The sequence below is a fragment of the Myripristis murdjan genome, chromosome 24 (genome assembly GCF_902150065.1).
Source record: "Myripristis murdjan chromosome 24, fMyrMur1.1, whole genome shotgun sequence".
Lineage (NCBI taxonomy): Eukaryota > Metazoa > Chordata > Actinopteri > Holocentriformes > Holocentridae > Myripristis > Myripristis murdjan.
In genome coordinates, this window is record NC_044003.1 from 3,581,661 (window position 1) to 3,597,315 (window position 15,655).

A 15,655-nucleotide genomic window follows, 5' to 3' on the forward strand; every position below is an offset into this window, starting at 1 on the left:
TATTTTTTTTTCCATGCATTTTTCTCTCACATGATCAAACTATTGCCGGAAACACCGTTCGGCTTCATGTCTCTGACCTTTGACCTCCTACCCGCTGATGTAGAGGCTGCAGCAGCTGCTCCTCAGTGGAAGTTTCTCTGATCAGATGATGATGATTCACTTCAGTTTCTGCATATGAATAAAGCTTCATCACATTCAGTCTGATGCCAGGTGAGTTCACACCGTGACCAAAGCTGCCGGTGTTTTGCAGGCAGTGATTCTGTGATTCTGCGTCGCTGCTGCCGCTGCACGGCTGACCTTCACGCCTTCAGACTGCAGGAAAATCAGATTTGCTTCTCAAGTCATTATCTGCAAGTCATGAGATCAGATTTGTGCGTGCAGACATCACCAGCCTCTCTGCAGGGGTTGCTATTGGTAACGACGTAGGCATCGGTGACTACGTACGCCGATGACACGACTCTGTAATATGGAAGCAAAGTGAAGTGCCAGCAGACGGTGTGTTTCAGTGTCGGCTGTTTTCCGTGCTGCTCTGCAGATTATACCATTGTGCTCACCTCCTCACGCCGGATTTGACCTCGTCGTTGTTGTGCGTCCCATCACGAGTGACTCTTTGAAATCCTGTTTGAGTGTCCAGACTGAGACGCATCTGTAGAAATCTGATCAAACCTCCTCTCAATGTGGTTCGGATCTGATTTCCATGTGGTTCTTGTGCTGTCCAGACTCTCTAAAATCAATCTGGACACAGTCTGGATATGACAGAAATCAGATTTGTGCTGGCAGTGTGAAAAAGGCCTCAGTGACCTGCCATGTTAACCCCTCCCTTCAAAGTGTTTAACTGTCGCCACAAGGAGGCGCCACTTTCTTATTTCTGAAAAAAGTCAATAATTCAGTAGCTGCGTTTACATGGAGCCTAATATTCCACTAAAAATCAGAATAAAAGTCCAATCAGAATAAAAATGCCTCGTGTAACCACCTCAGCCGGGAGAGACCGGCCCGAACGAAGCCGGAATCCAGCGAACCATCGAGCAAATCAAAGTCCATTCCACGCCGGTTTCTTTTTTATGGGCTGATGGATTTGAAAGATTCATCTGTATGAGTTTGGTGACACAGTAACAGCAATTTTTCAATACTTTTTCACTGCTTTTTAAGATAATGAAGTGTTCCTGACAAAACAAGTTCAGTTGAAATCGTTTTTTTTTTTTTTTTTTTTCACGAGGTGCTGGTGTGAACGGAGCCTCGGAAACTGTCAGCACAAATCAAACACAGGTGACCAGGCTGCACTGAGGCTCGTGCCGCCATTAAAGCCTCAGACTGGGTGATGACGCCGCAGAGAGGAGCGAGGGGCGGCGCCGCTGGGAGCTAACGATGTCATGGCAGTTAGCGGTTAGTGGTTGCCATGCTGCAGTAATGATTTTTTCCCTCGCACCCTGAACCAGCCTGACTCGTGCTGCCGTTGATGATTTGCGACTGCGGTTATTAAATAGTGGTGTGAAATTCAGCCGGCGAATAGCTAAACATGACCACCCACCCCTCCAAACTCCCCCACCGCCACCACGTCTGTTCCCGCCGCACCAACACGAGGCCATCAAGTCGGCTGTCAGACGCAATAAAACATGGAGGTTCAGCGGCGGAGGCGGGGAGGCTTAGGTTACATCTCAATGAGGAGCAGCTCCTCTGATCGTAAGAGCAGCGCGGCCGGACGGGAACTCGTTTCTGCCGCCGGCACTCGGCTTTCCCAGCCGCCCATGAATCACCCGTGTGATGAGTGAACACCTGAGCGGAGAGCGAGACAGGTGATGGCGGCGAGGGGAGAACGTCTTCAGTCCTGCGCTTTTTCAGCCATTTTCTCATAAATTTGTGACTTTATATTCCCTGAATTTTTTTTCTCATAAATTTACAACTTTAGTCTAAAAATTTCTGAGTTTTTTCTTGGAAATTTGTCACTTTATATCTCTGAATTTTCAAGTTCAGAAATTTGTGGGTTTTTCTATTTTCCTCAATATTTCAGTTTTTTTTCTTACAAATTTGTGACTTTATATTATATATTATTTCTGTATGTTCAAGTTTTTTCCTCATAAAATTGTGTTTTTTCTCTCATAATTTTCAATTTTAATCTCAAAAGTTCTGAGTTATTTTTTTTTCCGCATATTTGTGACCTAATAATTTCTGAATTTTCAAGGTTTTTTGTCATAAAACTGTGGTTTTTAAATTTGTGATTTTATAATCCAAGAATTTTTGATTTTCTTTCATAAATTTGTTATTTTATAAGCTCTGAATTTTCCTCATAATTTACAACTATATATTTTTTTCTCCCTGCAGTGGCCCTAATATAACATTGTAGATTTCTGACTGACTTGTTAACATGGAGATTTTTTGTTTGTTTGTTTGTTTGTTTGTTTTTTCAGAGTGGGATACAAGCGTCTGAAGGTATGAAGCCTGGAGCTCCTCGTGTTTCTTGGGGGAGAGATAAAGTCTCTTTGTCGCCTAAAAGAGAAGTTTGAGGCAGAATGTTTCTCCTTCATGAAAATATCTGGGATTATTTTTTAAAAGTCAAACAGACACAGCAGAGTGTGTGTGTGTGGGGGGGGGGCGGCTGACCTGACCCCCCCCTCATACCCCTCCACCCCTCCCCCCGCCCCCCCGCGGAGTCTTTTTCGCCTGATGCCATCGACTTCCCGCTGCTCCTGACGTTAATAAAGACGAAGCACGGCGAGGAAATTAAAGCCTGGCTTCCCTATTGTAATGAGATCATATCCATCACACTTTGCTCTCTAACCTCCCCGGTGTCTCAGGAACCCACCAATTGGAGACAAATCAGCCCCCCACCCCCTCCTCCACCCCCACCCCCCGCCTCCTCTCTTTATCCCTCTCTATTTCTTTCTCTCCATGTCGCTTAATTGTTCTCGCCTCCCTGCTTTCAGGAGGTTTAACCCTCTGAAGGACGGGAAGCTGTGGGAGAAACCAGGCGAGTGTAAAAGTCAAGGAATCTGCACCTGGGAAAGTCCTGCCTCATCGTTTAAGCTGCGGGAGTCCAGCGGAGAATTCACTCGTCAAGGTTAAACACTGAAACCACATCAGCACGCTGCAAAAAAAAAAAAAAAATCTGCTTCACAAGAAGTGATCCAGTGTCAACTTCAGCTTGTCTTTTTTTTCCAAACAAGGTCGAGGTTGTTGCCAGTGCAGATTCGCAGATTCAGATTCAGAAGATTTTTTTTTTTTTTCAACAGGAAACACTGAATACTTGGCAGCTTCTGGTCACCAAATTAACACGCACACCTCACAAAGCTGCACAGAAAACAAGTTTATACAGGAACAGAGAAAAAACAACTGCAAAAATGGCCCAATGACAGACACCAGATACTGTCTTCAGACTATCAGCTGCTGGCTCCCTCAGTGCAAAAGAAGCTGCAAAATCTACATTTTAACAAAATAAAAATATCTGCCAGTGGGATGAGATAATCTGAGGTAAACTTCCACTTGTCTCCAATGTAGTTTCACTTGTGTCTTGTTTTTTTTTTTTTTTTATTATTTTTTTTTATGGGAACATGATGTATAAATGTGTTGAAACGAGGCAGAATGAGTCTGATCAGCCACCAGGATCAGGAAAATGAGACTGGATTCAGGACAATTCTGGAAGCAAGTTGCTTCGCACTGGAAACAAGTCGGATGATCTCATCCCGCTGGTGGATTTATTTTTACCTTGTTGGAAGAAAAACAAGATTTGAACTCTGAAGATGAGTCTGACTGACTTGATAAGAGGGAGATGTGAACAGACGAGACTCAGCTTTTCAAACAGCAAAAAACAAAGCAAAAAAAACACTTTTTTAGTTTTTAGTTTTATTCAGGCTAGAAGACGAGGCTGTCCGCTCTCCCTGTCATTACTCACCACTTTCTTTGAACATTCTACTAACCAACTTTTGTCAATGGGATTATCTCATCCCATGTTTTTTTTACCTTGTTTGAAGAAAAACCCGATGTAAACACTGAAGAAGACCAACAGAATCTAGTTTGAACTCAAAAAGATCAACCTGGAGCTCTGATCTCCTTCCCAACATCGAACTCAGCAACTGATTTCTCTGGCAGTAACGAGCAGAAATCCATCCTTTCAAAGTAAAAGTCCCGCATTCCGTCCTGTTCCCCCAGTAAAGTATTCTCTGTAACATGTACTTCAATGTGAAGAGTAAGAGTAGTCGTTGCGAAGAATCGTTAAATATTGAGGTTACTTTATTAATTGAGGTTATCAAGTTATTGATGCAGATCGCTGCAACAGACAGAAGGGTCATTCAGTTACAGTTCCACCAGCCAACTTCTCCTGAAATGTCTCTGGTTTGGTTTTTTAAGTTCCAAAATGTGCATTTAAAATCACTTTTGAGCGAATGTCACAAAGTGCCTCATGAGTAAAATGTGAATAAACAAAACAGAAAGTTACAAAATGTTTATAACTAAGTTTTCCTTTTTCCTGTAAGAAGTATTTTCATGTTGGAGTCAGAGGTGTTCAGACTTCCAGTGCCTCGCCGACCCCCGTCTGAAGGGGATTTGGTTTGTGTTCAGAGTGAAACGCTTGTGACAGAGCTGCATTCAAACACAACAAACCTGCTGATCCAGCATCCCTCATCTGATCTTTAAATATATCATTTTAATCATTTTAAATAAAGTTTTCTTGTCAATAATTTTTTTCCTCATATTTTAAACAAATGGTTCAGTGTTCATCTTTTTCTTCCATGTTTCTGAAAGAAATCAAGTGAATGTGCACAGGTTTCAAAAAAAAAAAAAAAAAAAAGTGTGTCTGTCCTACATGAACATTGACAGTTGATCATGAATTAAATTACAGTGAAATTGAACTTTTCCTCATTTTTTGAGGACCCCCCGTGGAGGCCCCTCAGGTTCCCCACGGGGTCCCCGGACCACGCTTTTTAAAGTCCAGTTCCCACTGTAACGCTGCAGCTCATCTGATGTTTCAGCAGCGGGTCAGGAGGAGGAGGAAGGGGGTCTCCTCTCTGAGCAGAAACACCACAGTGACGGGACAGGAAGTGCCTCGGCCTGTAGGACAGTAACCCCCCCCTCCCCGGTGGCTCCGGGCTGCAGCGGCGCCTCTGGGCAGCAGGGGGCAGTAGAGGCCCGGCCTGGTGGCCCCGGGCGGCGCTTGGCCTCGCTCCAGCTGGAGGTTAATGTATGGAGGACGAGCGGGGAGACGCTCGGCGAGGCAGCTCTCTGCATGATCCCATCCTGATGCTCCTCCTCATTATTTTATTTTTTTTTTTTTTCTGTTATTCTGCAGCGCGGCGGCCGGCATGGAGCGGGAGCCGCGCGCGTCCACATGGCACAAAGGAGCATGGGTAAAAAAAAAAAAAAAAAAAAAAAAAAAAAAGGCTGTTGAGTGTCGTGGGTGTCAGCCGGGCCTGGGGAGGTGAAATGCTCTCTGGATCTTAATCACACGTGTGAGTCAGAAGTTGATGCTGTGTGTGTGTGTGTGTGTGTGTGTGTGTGTGTGTTTTTATCCGTTTAATGGAGTGCAGAGATCAAGTCAACATCAGCAGGAGTGTTTCAGAGACTCTCAGGACCAAATGTTCCCTGTGAGGCTGCGGAGGTCGTGCCTCTGCAGGTGTTTGCTCAGGTTGGGTGGCAGCGAGGCAGAGGGTTCAGTTCAATGATCTGAACGGCCAATTTAATGTGGGTGGGTGGGGGAAAAATCAGTACAGCAAAATATCACAATATTGGTATTGATCCACTGATGCCAAGTATTGATATTGTATCAGACAGAGCTGGTCTGTCTGTCCCATTTTGCTGCAATAAAAGTTTTTGAGTTGAGATGAACAGAATAAAAACTTATTCGATTAAACAGATGCTGACAGTTGTTTTTCTTTCGGGACATAATTTGCCGTTGAAAAAAGGTAATAAATCGCAATACTCAGCATATTGCAAAAGGTTTAACATCGCAGTACTATTATAGTGTGACTTAAGTATCTTGATAATATCGTATCTTGTATCTGGTGATTCCCATCGCTTCTATTTCATGAAATTTTCATACTGATTTTTGGACAAATCACCTGGTTCTGCAGGTGAGTTTAAAGGTTAGGACAGGTCAGAGGTCAGCTTTAGGTAGTGATGTATCTGGTTATTAACTATATGCCTCAAAGAGCAGTGAGCTGTGATAAATCGAGGCAGGACTTTATTTTGAAGTTGGGTTTGAGGCTACTTGGTGGTGCTCCAGCAGGCTGAGAACATGAAGCAGATGGACAGAGGAAATTAGATCAAATCTTAGTGGAAACTGAGGTCTTGTAAGGATTTAGGGCTATTTTAAAGCCTAATATTTACAAAAATGAATTGAAGACATGCTGAGGGCCTGCAGACACCGTGTGTGTGCAGGCTGTGCTGTGTTTTGAACCCTGACGGAGCAAAGCTGACAAAATCAAACCGCCTTGACCCGTCAGGTGCTGAGGTTCACATGTCGTCTGGCACAAACCTCCGAGATGAGCCTCATCCTGACCTGAACCTGAGAGCTCACACACAAACACGACCACAAATAAAAACTAAGAAACAGTAGCTGCAGCCCACACTGTGTAGGTACACATTCATAATATCAAAAATCATATATCAAACAATGATACCAAATAAATAACAAACAAATTAAAAAAAAATTGAGTACCATGTGAGTTTTTCATTCACTGAACATGGTGTGAAATGAGTAAACAAATGAAGAAACTCAGTAGAGCTAAAATCTCTGGTCTATAATCTGTAATAAGGAGCACAATCAGAAGTGGGTGTGGCCTGGGAGGTAGTGGGCGTGGCCACATGTCAACCAACTTTTCGGCAACTACACGCCGAGTTCAAGGACACCCCACAAGGCCATATTTGGAGAAACTTAACAAAAGAAAACGAAAGTGGGTGTGGCCTGTGAGGAAGTGGGCGTGGCCCAGTGAGTGTGAAAAGTCAATATGTTGTTCCTTAGCCCAAGACAATGCTTGCATCCAAAGTTTATGGTGTTTCGCTAATCTGTTGGGAAGGCCTGTGAGTTCTTGTGTTAGGCCACGCCCACTGCTCCCTCTGCCCCGCCCCCTTTGAACAGCATGGAGAGATAATCAGGTCTCCTGTGGCCCAGGACTACGGCGGCGCATTAGGGCCATTAAAGGGAGAAAAGAAAAATTACGAGAGAGAAAAAAGTCAGGATATTCTCTAAGCATAAAGTGATAAATTTACAAGGAAAAACTCACAAATTTATAAGAAAAAACTTGAAAATTCTGAGATTATAAAGTCACTAATTTGTGTGAAAAAAGCTCAGAAATTCTGAGATTAAAATTGTAAATTTATGAGGAAAAACACTCAAATTCTGAGATTACAAAGTCACAAATTTGGGAGAAAAAAACTGTTTCACTGTTTATTTTTTCTTATAAATTTACGATATTTAATATATGACTTTAATCTCAGAAACTGAGCTTGTTTCTTGGAAGGTTGCCCCCTCCCTCCAGCTCCATAGTTTTTTTTTTCCTAATACGCCGTCATAAAGGACAAACCTGCTCAAAGTTTTGCGATGACGTGTGAATATCTTCAGAAGTTATGAGCCTTTCTTTGCAATATGCCACGCCCACTGCCACGCCCCCTTTTAGCCAAGTGGCATGAAAAGTTCGGCACTTCTTCGTTGGCCCACGACCAACCTTCTCACCAGATCTGGTGGAAGTCCGAGCCTCGGTTTGGAAGTCATGACCCTGACGAGCGGACGCACACCGAGTCAAAGTCGAACCCCCTTTACTTTATAAAAACCAAACCTGTAACTAAAATTGAATTATGTGAAAAAGCGGCGAGCGTGCTGCGAGGTCAGCGTGATGATAGCAGGTTCCCGTGGCTCGGCTTGGCTGGCGGCGGTGAAGCTGTGAGCGATCCGTCTGCACCGCGGCGCTGCAGAAAGTACACCGTGTTCCCCGAAGCTCGGCCTTTATTTTCTCTTATCTGGCCCTCTCTCGCTCTCTGTCCTTGTTCTTTTCCTCTGGAGTGGAAAATAAATGGACTTTTCCCTCCTGGGAGGCGGAGAGGATTGACGTCCTGTCTCAGTCCGTCCCGTCACACTTCACCCTCAGCAGGTACACACACACACACACACACACACCTGGAACCTGAGGACAAAACGCAGTGGCCCGAGCGTCTTTGAAAGTTGTGATGTCGCTCCAAACTGCTGAGAGTAAACCTGCTGTCTGTCATTCTGTTTATGTATCTCCATTTACTGCATATTTTCTCCATTTGATGTTTTGGCTGTATTGATACTGCTGGTTAAAATCCAGTCTGCTGTTGGGTATAAACTGGAATACATGTGAAGCAGGAGCAGCAGCTGATTTTCATTCTAGTTATATTAAAAAAAACAAAAAAAAAAACATGCTGGTTCTGGGAGGAGCTGAGTCTGATATGTTGCTGGAGGCTTTACTCGAACATTTTTCAACAACAACAACACAGATAATGAGGATTAACTTAGTTCATATTAATGTTAGTAGCCCGTTAAAGTTTACTATAGTGCAGATTGAGCTGCAGGTTTTTGTCCAAAGCCGACCTGAACCTGAGATTTTGCTCGTCCTGCATCACGAGGTTACCACCTGGAACAGCCCACGTGTTGCCTTCAGTGTTGTCATGTAAACTCCAGCACTGTACGGGAAGGTGTCCATCATTTTTATTTATCACACCAGAGTTTCACTAAAATAACGCTGAAGTGAAGGTTGAGACGGACGAGTCGTGTGGTGAGATGTGTTTACGAAGGGCTCCGTGTCGTTTGCTAGGAAGCTTCCTCGCATTTTTAGGAAATATGTGAAGGACAGGACTCATCACAGCAGATTCCTTGTTTTTGCAAAATTATAAGGAAAAATCAAATGGGTCATTCAATACTCCACAGGACGTCATTGCCAAAAACACTGGTCATTCATGGCTGCTATTCATCCGACTTTACCTTTATCTAAATTCGCATTACCTTTTGGACAAACGAGGTTCGTCATGTGGAGCGTTCCTGACGAGGTTCAGAAAGCAGCAGACCCACAGCGCCTTGCTTCGTTCCTCCAGCACGGCTGCCGGAGGGTGAATCATGTCTCGTGAAAGCGCTCGTTTTAAATCCCGGCTAAACAAAACACAGACAGCCTCTTATCGAGTCTCCTCACATCGTCGGCAGCCGAGGATATGAAGCGCCGATCTACAGCTCATCCGTCTGCCGGCTTAATGACTCCATACATCTGTTGGATGAGCAGTAATTTGCCTCGGCTATGAACCTGATTTTATTCCCGCTCGTCCTCCCGGCCCCATTACTCCACCTGACACGTGGAGCCTCGTCCTCCCTCCTGCAGGAGCGACTGTTGGCTTTCCTCGGGGCTTCACTGCAGAGGAAAGACATGAAAATATCAGCTAGGAAACAGAGGATGGACGTAAAGATCAGCTGTTTTAGGTGATGGGTGGGTGAGGCTTGACTGGATGAACGCTTTCCTCAAATCATAATTGATTTTTTTCTTGTGTGGTTGTTTGCCGTCTGATAATCACTAACACTGAAAGATGTTTTTTTTTTTTTTTTTTAAGATTAGCCCACGGTTCCCCGATATTTACGAGTTCCGATGCCGTGATTTTGTGATTTTGTAATTTGCCTCCCACTTGTTCCCAACGTGTCGTTTCCTTAATCCAAGTGGCTGATCTGCCTTATTCCGCCTTGTTTCAACAGATTATTGCCAGAAAAAAATCATGAAACAAGTGTAACAAGTGGGATTATCTAATCCCACCGGTGGGTTTCTGACCTTGTTTGAAGAAAAAGAAAGCTAACTATCAGACTAAATGAGATTATTTCGCATGGTGTGGGATGCTTTTAATCTGTGATGAAAGCTCTTTTAACCCTCCTATTATCTGTGGAGTCAGTTTGACCTCATTCAGTGTTGAACTCCTCTAAATACATGATGAGCATCGTTTTTTTTTGTTTTTTTTTTTTGCTTCATATTCAGTGACTTTTCCCAATTTAATGGGGACAACAGGGTTGACATGAAAACTATCATGATGATGTGTTTTCAACGTCCTGAACATGTTTTGTACCTGTCAGACCTGTCAGCCAGGCTGTTATCGTTGTATAAAACTTTTACGAAATATCAAATTTTTACACACATTTGCTGTAGTTGTTTTGGACAATAAGGAACTAGAACATGGTATTTATAATCGTCAAAATACTGCCACCTGCTTTAGGGCCTCACCTGTAACAGAACCACACCTGTAGTGACATAACACACCTGCAGTAACATAACACAGCTGTACTGATATAACACACCTGTAGTAACAGAACACACCTTCAGTAACATAACACACCTGCAGTAACATAACCACACCTGTACTAACATAACACACCTGTAATAATATAACACACCTGTAGTAACAAAACACACCTGTAGTAACATAACACACCTGTAATAATATAACACACCTGTAGTAACAAAACACACCTGTAGTATCATAACCACACCTGTACTAACATAACACACCTGTAGTACCAGACCACACCTGCAGTAACATAACACACCTGTAGTAACATAACACACCTGTACTAATATAACACACCTGTACTAACATAACACACCTGCAGTAACATAACCACACCTGCAGTAACATAACACACCTGTAATAATATAACACACCTGTAGTAACATAACACACCTGCAGTAACATAACACACCTGTACTGACATAACACACCTGCAGTAACATAACACACCTGTAGTAACATAACACACCTGTACTAATATAACACACCTGTACTAACATAACACACCTGCAGTAACATAACACACCTGTACTGACATAACACACCTGCAGTAACATAACACACATGTACTAACATAACACACCTGTCACAGTGTGAGAACCACTGGTGTGACATGTGGGAGGTAAAGCCCTGATTCCCACAGAGCTCTGACGTGTCAGGGTTTGGGTGATGTTTTATTTAAAGGGATATTTAGGTCGTGATGAAGGAACATACAGAAGCTGACACATACACCTGTACTAACATAACTCACCTGGCTAACAGCTTTTAATGTCATCATTTTCTGCAGGTGTATTAAGTTGCTGGGGTCAAACTGACCTGATCTAAAGTTAGTAAATCTGAAGGCACCGGAGCGTTTTAAACACATTGTCCTTGTTGTTCCTGTGCTCGGCCTCGGCTGGGGGTCACATCCTGTTGTGGCTGCTGTGTCTGAACGTGGCTGCAGGCGGGAGGGGGGGCGGCGGGGGGCGGGCGAGGGGTCTGTTTTACACAGCGGTGTGCGACGAGGACATTGACTCTGTGTGTGTGTGTGTGTGTGTGTGTGTGTGGCTGCTCCATGACAATGGCCTAATAAACGCCAGCAGGCTCTCCCTCAGTGTCGCCTCCGAGTCCCTGGGGTGCCGCTGCCCCCCGCCCCCCCCTCACCCCGGCCTGGAGAGATTATTGCTCTGCCTAACGGGCCGAGGTTATGAGGATATTGCTTTGCCTGATAGGCCGCCCCCCCACCTTCCCCCCCTGCTGTGCCATAACCCACCACAGCCGGACCCCTGCATGCTTATTTCCCCGGGGACTCCTGAATCAAATTTCCCAACGATCCTCACCGGAGAAATTTGGTAAAGCGCCGGCGGTGTGAATCCCCCACGGGCCCGGAGTCTTCATCAGCATAACGCCGAGCAAATCGGAGACGCAGCGGAGCGGCCCGGGCCGGGAGGGGCGTGGCTAAACCTCAGCTGTCACCGCACCGGGGCTTTAGCACCAGAGAAAAACCATGACTGTGAATATCTGATTCAATACCACGGCAAGACCAGAAATCCCATTCAGCAGGTACAAACCAGCAGAAAGTACTACAAACTGCTGCTCAGGTAGAAGTACTGTTCCTCTGCTGGTATGTGACTGCAGTAGAAGTAGAAGTAGTGCAGTAAAAGTCCAAAGTGTCTCCTTTCAAATGTCCTGGCAGTAAAAGTGACTGGTAAATTGGTGACTTTATAATCTCAGAGTTTTTTGTTTTTTTCTCATAAATTTGCGAGGTCTCATTCTCGTAAATTTAACTTTAATCTCAGAGAATATCCAAGTTTTTTCCTCATAAATTTCCGACTGTAATCTCAGAATATTACTCATCCCAATTCATTTTTTCTTCCTACAGTGGCCCTAATACGCCGTCGTAGCTCTGTTCTGCATACTGACTGATTTTTTTTTCCCCAACCAGATGCTTTGTGTTTGCTGTGTGTGCTCGTCGTTTTAAATATAAAATAAAATAATCCAATAAAAACAGCTGGTACTGACTTGGTACCTGGGTCTGGGTTCTCGTCCCGGGTTAAAGCTGCTTGGAGTCAGTGAGGAAGGCGATGAGGATGGTGGCGGTGGCGGTGGCGATGGTGGCGGCGGCGCTCTGTGTTATTAGCTGAGGTTCCAGCAGCTTCTCGCCCCGGCGCCCCGGCCCGGCTCGATCTAAAACGCATGGCTGGGTTGAAATTTGAAATGTGAAGCCACCTGCCAATCTCAGCACGCAGACAGACAGACAGCTGACTGCTCTCCCGTCTCAAACACACACACACACACACACACACACACAGGCGCTGGATTGATAGCTGAGGCCTGACACCATGCTCTGAGCAATAAAGCCTGAATGTGCTGTTCCGCCACACGGAGAATAGAAAACCACAGATATTCTGGGACCTGCAGCTCCTCAGATGCATTCTAATGTGTTTTATATGTGATGTGCTTGTTGGATAAAAGCTGCTATGAGGAAAAGGCAATTTGGAAGCAAGTAAAACAAAAAAAAAGGAGAGGGACAAAAGCAGCGGAAAGAGTCAGTGCGAACAGATGCATTCAACTGTGTGTTTGCACAAAGCCAGAAACATGCACACAAATCTCAGTCTTTGTATAACTGCTGGCACATGCACAAGCCTCATGCACAAGTAAATAGGCTTGTACATAATCATACACACACATTGAAATGGGGTACTAAAGAGACTTATTATAGTGAAATAATAAAGTCATAGATTTCCACTTTCATGTTATTTTCTGTCACTTCTCCACCAGCCTGCAGCCAAAACTCTGCAGGAAGCAAATTCTCACCTTGTTTTTTTTTTTTAAATTCTGATTTCTGTGTGAAATCCTGTCAACTTTTCTCCTTCACCTGTGAGTCAGTTCTGTGTCGACTGTCCTCTGAAACATCACCACCTGTTAACCAGCCCATTCTGTTCATTGTGTTAATTATTGTTGGTCAGATTTAGAGGCTCACGGGGCTTTGAAAACTCTTTGTGGGTTTAAAGGAATATTGCAATGTTTTGGTTTAAATGTCCTTTTCCCAACTTCCCCAGACTGAAACTGAGACAATTTCCACCTCTGTACATCCACTGGCTCAGTTCCTATGGGTAGGATTTCCTGTTAGCTTAGCATAAAGACTTGAAGTCTATGGGAGTCGTTAGCCTGGCTCTGTCAGAGTGTATTTACATGGTGGATCATGTGGATTTTTAATCATGATGTTTCAAATCCACTGATCCACTGTGTGACTAAGACAACCTCAGAGCTGCTGGAAGGTTTATTTTTCCACTTTGGTTTCTGTCAGGTTGAATCCTCGTGACGGACAGTGCATCCTGTCAAAGTGCCGCTGAGCAAGGCAGCTGGGTAAGTCACACAAAGCAAAAGCAGCTAAAAGCCTGAATTTAAATGTAAATGCTATGAGCCTCAGATGTGGGAGCAAACGAGGCGGCGCTGATGAGAGCCATAAATCACAGTGAAGTTCACCGAAGGTCAGGGGTCGGTGGGCGGGGCCAAGGAGGCCCATTTAAAGATCCATTTGGAAATTTAAAAGCTATTACACTTGTAAACAGGGGGCAGTTGGCAGGGCTGCAGGGGGTCAGCAGACTGCCGCTGAATTAAAGAGAGAAATTACAGAGGAGGGAAGCCAGAAGGCCACAGAGGACGGAGCTCAGCCTCATTTAGATCTGTGCCAAAAAAAAAAAGGTAATAACAAAACCATTTGGCCTTTGCTTCAGTCTTTTTTTTTTTTTTTTTTTTAGCAAGGCTGAGGTCAAGTTCGAGTTAATTTCAAGATGAGGCTCAGGTCGACAGCAGAGCAAATAAATCCTGTTCAAAACCACAATCAGCAAAACAGTTTATTGTTTTCCAAATGGGGGAAAAAAAACCTCCCAGGGATCTTTATTGTGAAAAGAAATGCAGATTCAGGTTTGATGAGTGACACACAGCGGCTGAACTGTGTGGAGGACCAAATATCAGTAAAATAACATTTTTTCAAAATATATTTAGGAAAAAAATCTGGAGCTGAGATCCAAAATGTAGAAAAAGTTATAAAACACTGTACATGTTTTTTTTTTCTTTTTTCTTTTCTTTTTTTTTTTTTTTTTAAGCCAGCCTCTGCCTGAATCAGCTGTTTGTCTTGTATTTGACACATGGCATATGCAGTGGAGACAAATTTTTTTTACGTCTTTACATCCCTCCGCAAACCTTCAGTCCAAGTCCAGCCGCTTCGCTTTACATGACGTGCGGCTGAAACACTTTTTTTTTTTTGTTTGTTTGTTTGTCTCACAGAAATCCAACAAACAGATCGCCAAATGTAGGAGACAAAAAAATCTCTCACTGAACCAAACACCCAACAGCCGACATGCAGAAAAGCTGATCTGGTGCTGCCCCTCCCTTACTACAACAAATCACTCTGTAAAAAAAAAACCTCTCAGCAAATATATATAATTACTGGAGTCAAAAAAAATAAAGGCAAAACAACTTACTAGTTCTACTTTTTTCTATTTCTCGAGCTCCTATATTTCAAGCTCCTCTATTTTATACTTGTCCATTAATGATTGTTTGTACTTGCATTTGAATTTTTTTTAAAGTTATTGCACATTTTTAATGACCACATTCAGGCTGTTACCCCACAAAATGCGGTGCATCGGCCGTGCAGAGCAGGACAGACATGAATGAATGAATGAATGAATGAATGAATGTTTTATTTCGGTCATTTTCAAGCGGCAGAAATCAAATACACCTATGAATAGACAATTACTTATGCACAAATATTTAAACAATAAATAATATTTCATTTCCTTTCAGTGGAAAACCAAAACAAATATATGATATATACAAATAAACACTGACCGAAAAGGTATAGGCAGAAGCCTTAGCTTATTTTGCTTGTCCTTACATTACTAATATTTCGTCTGCTCACTTAAATAATAAAATTAAGTAAATCATCAAATGTAGGTTGAAATTAAAACAGTTGAAGTGCATCGTTACTGCGGTTTGGAAAGTGTTTTGAGTGTTTTAGCCTCTCGTTTCCTCGGCGGCAGATCGAGGCAACAACATCCCAACTTGAATTTTTCCTCTTAACTTGCACAGGTATGCAGTGCTGGTGCAGGGTGTGTGTGTGTGTGTGTGTGTGTGTGTGTGTGTGTGTGTGTGTCGCAGCAGCTGTCAGGACTTTCACATGATGGACGTTTCATTTTGAAGTGAAACTCTGCTGCGGCCGAGCAGATTGGTTTCCTTTTCATTTTCCCAGGTTGCCGAGCGAAGCTGCTGAGCGAGGATCTGCCCGGAGTGTGTGAGTCAGCGACGCAGACGCCAACATGAGTCCTGAGACACACACACACACACACACACACACACACTCGCATTCAGCCACATAAGCAAAAACACGGACACACACACACTTATTTCC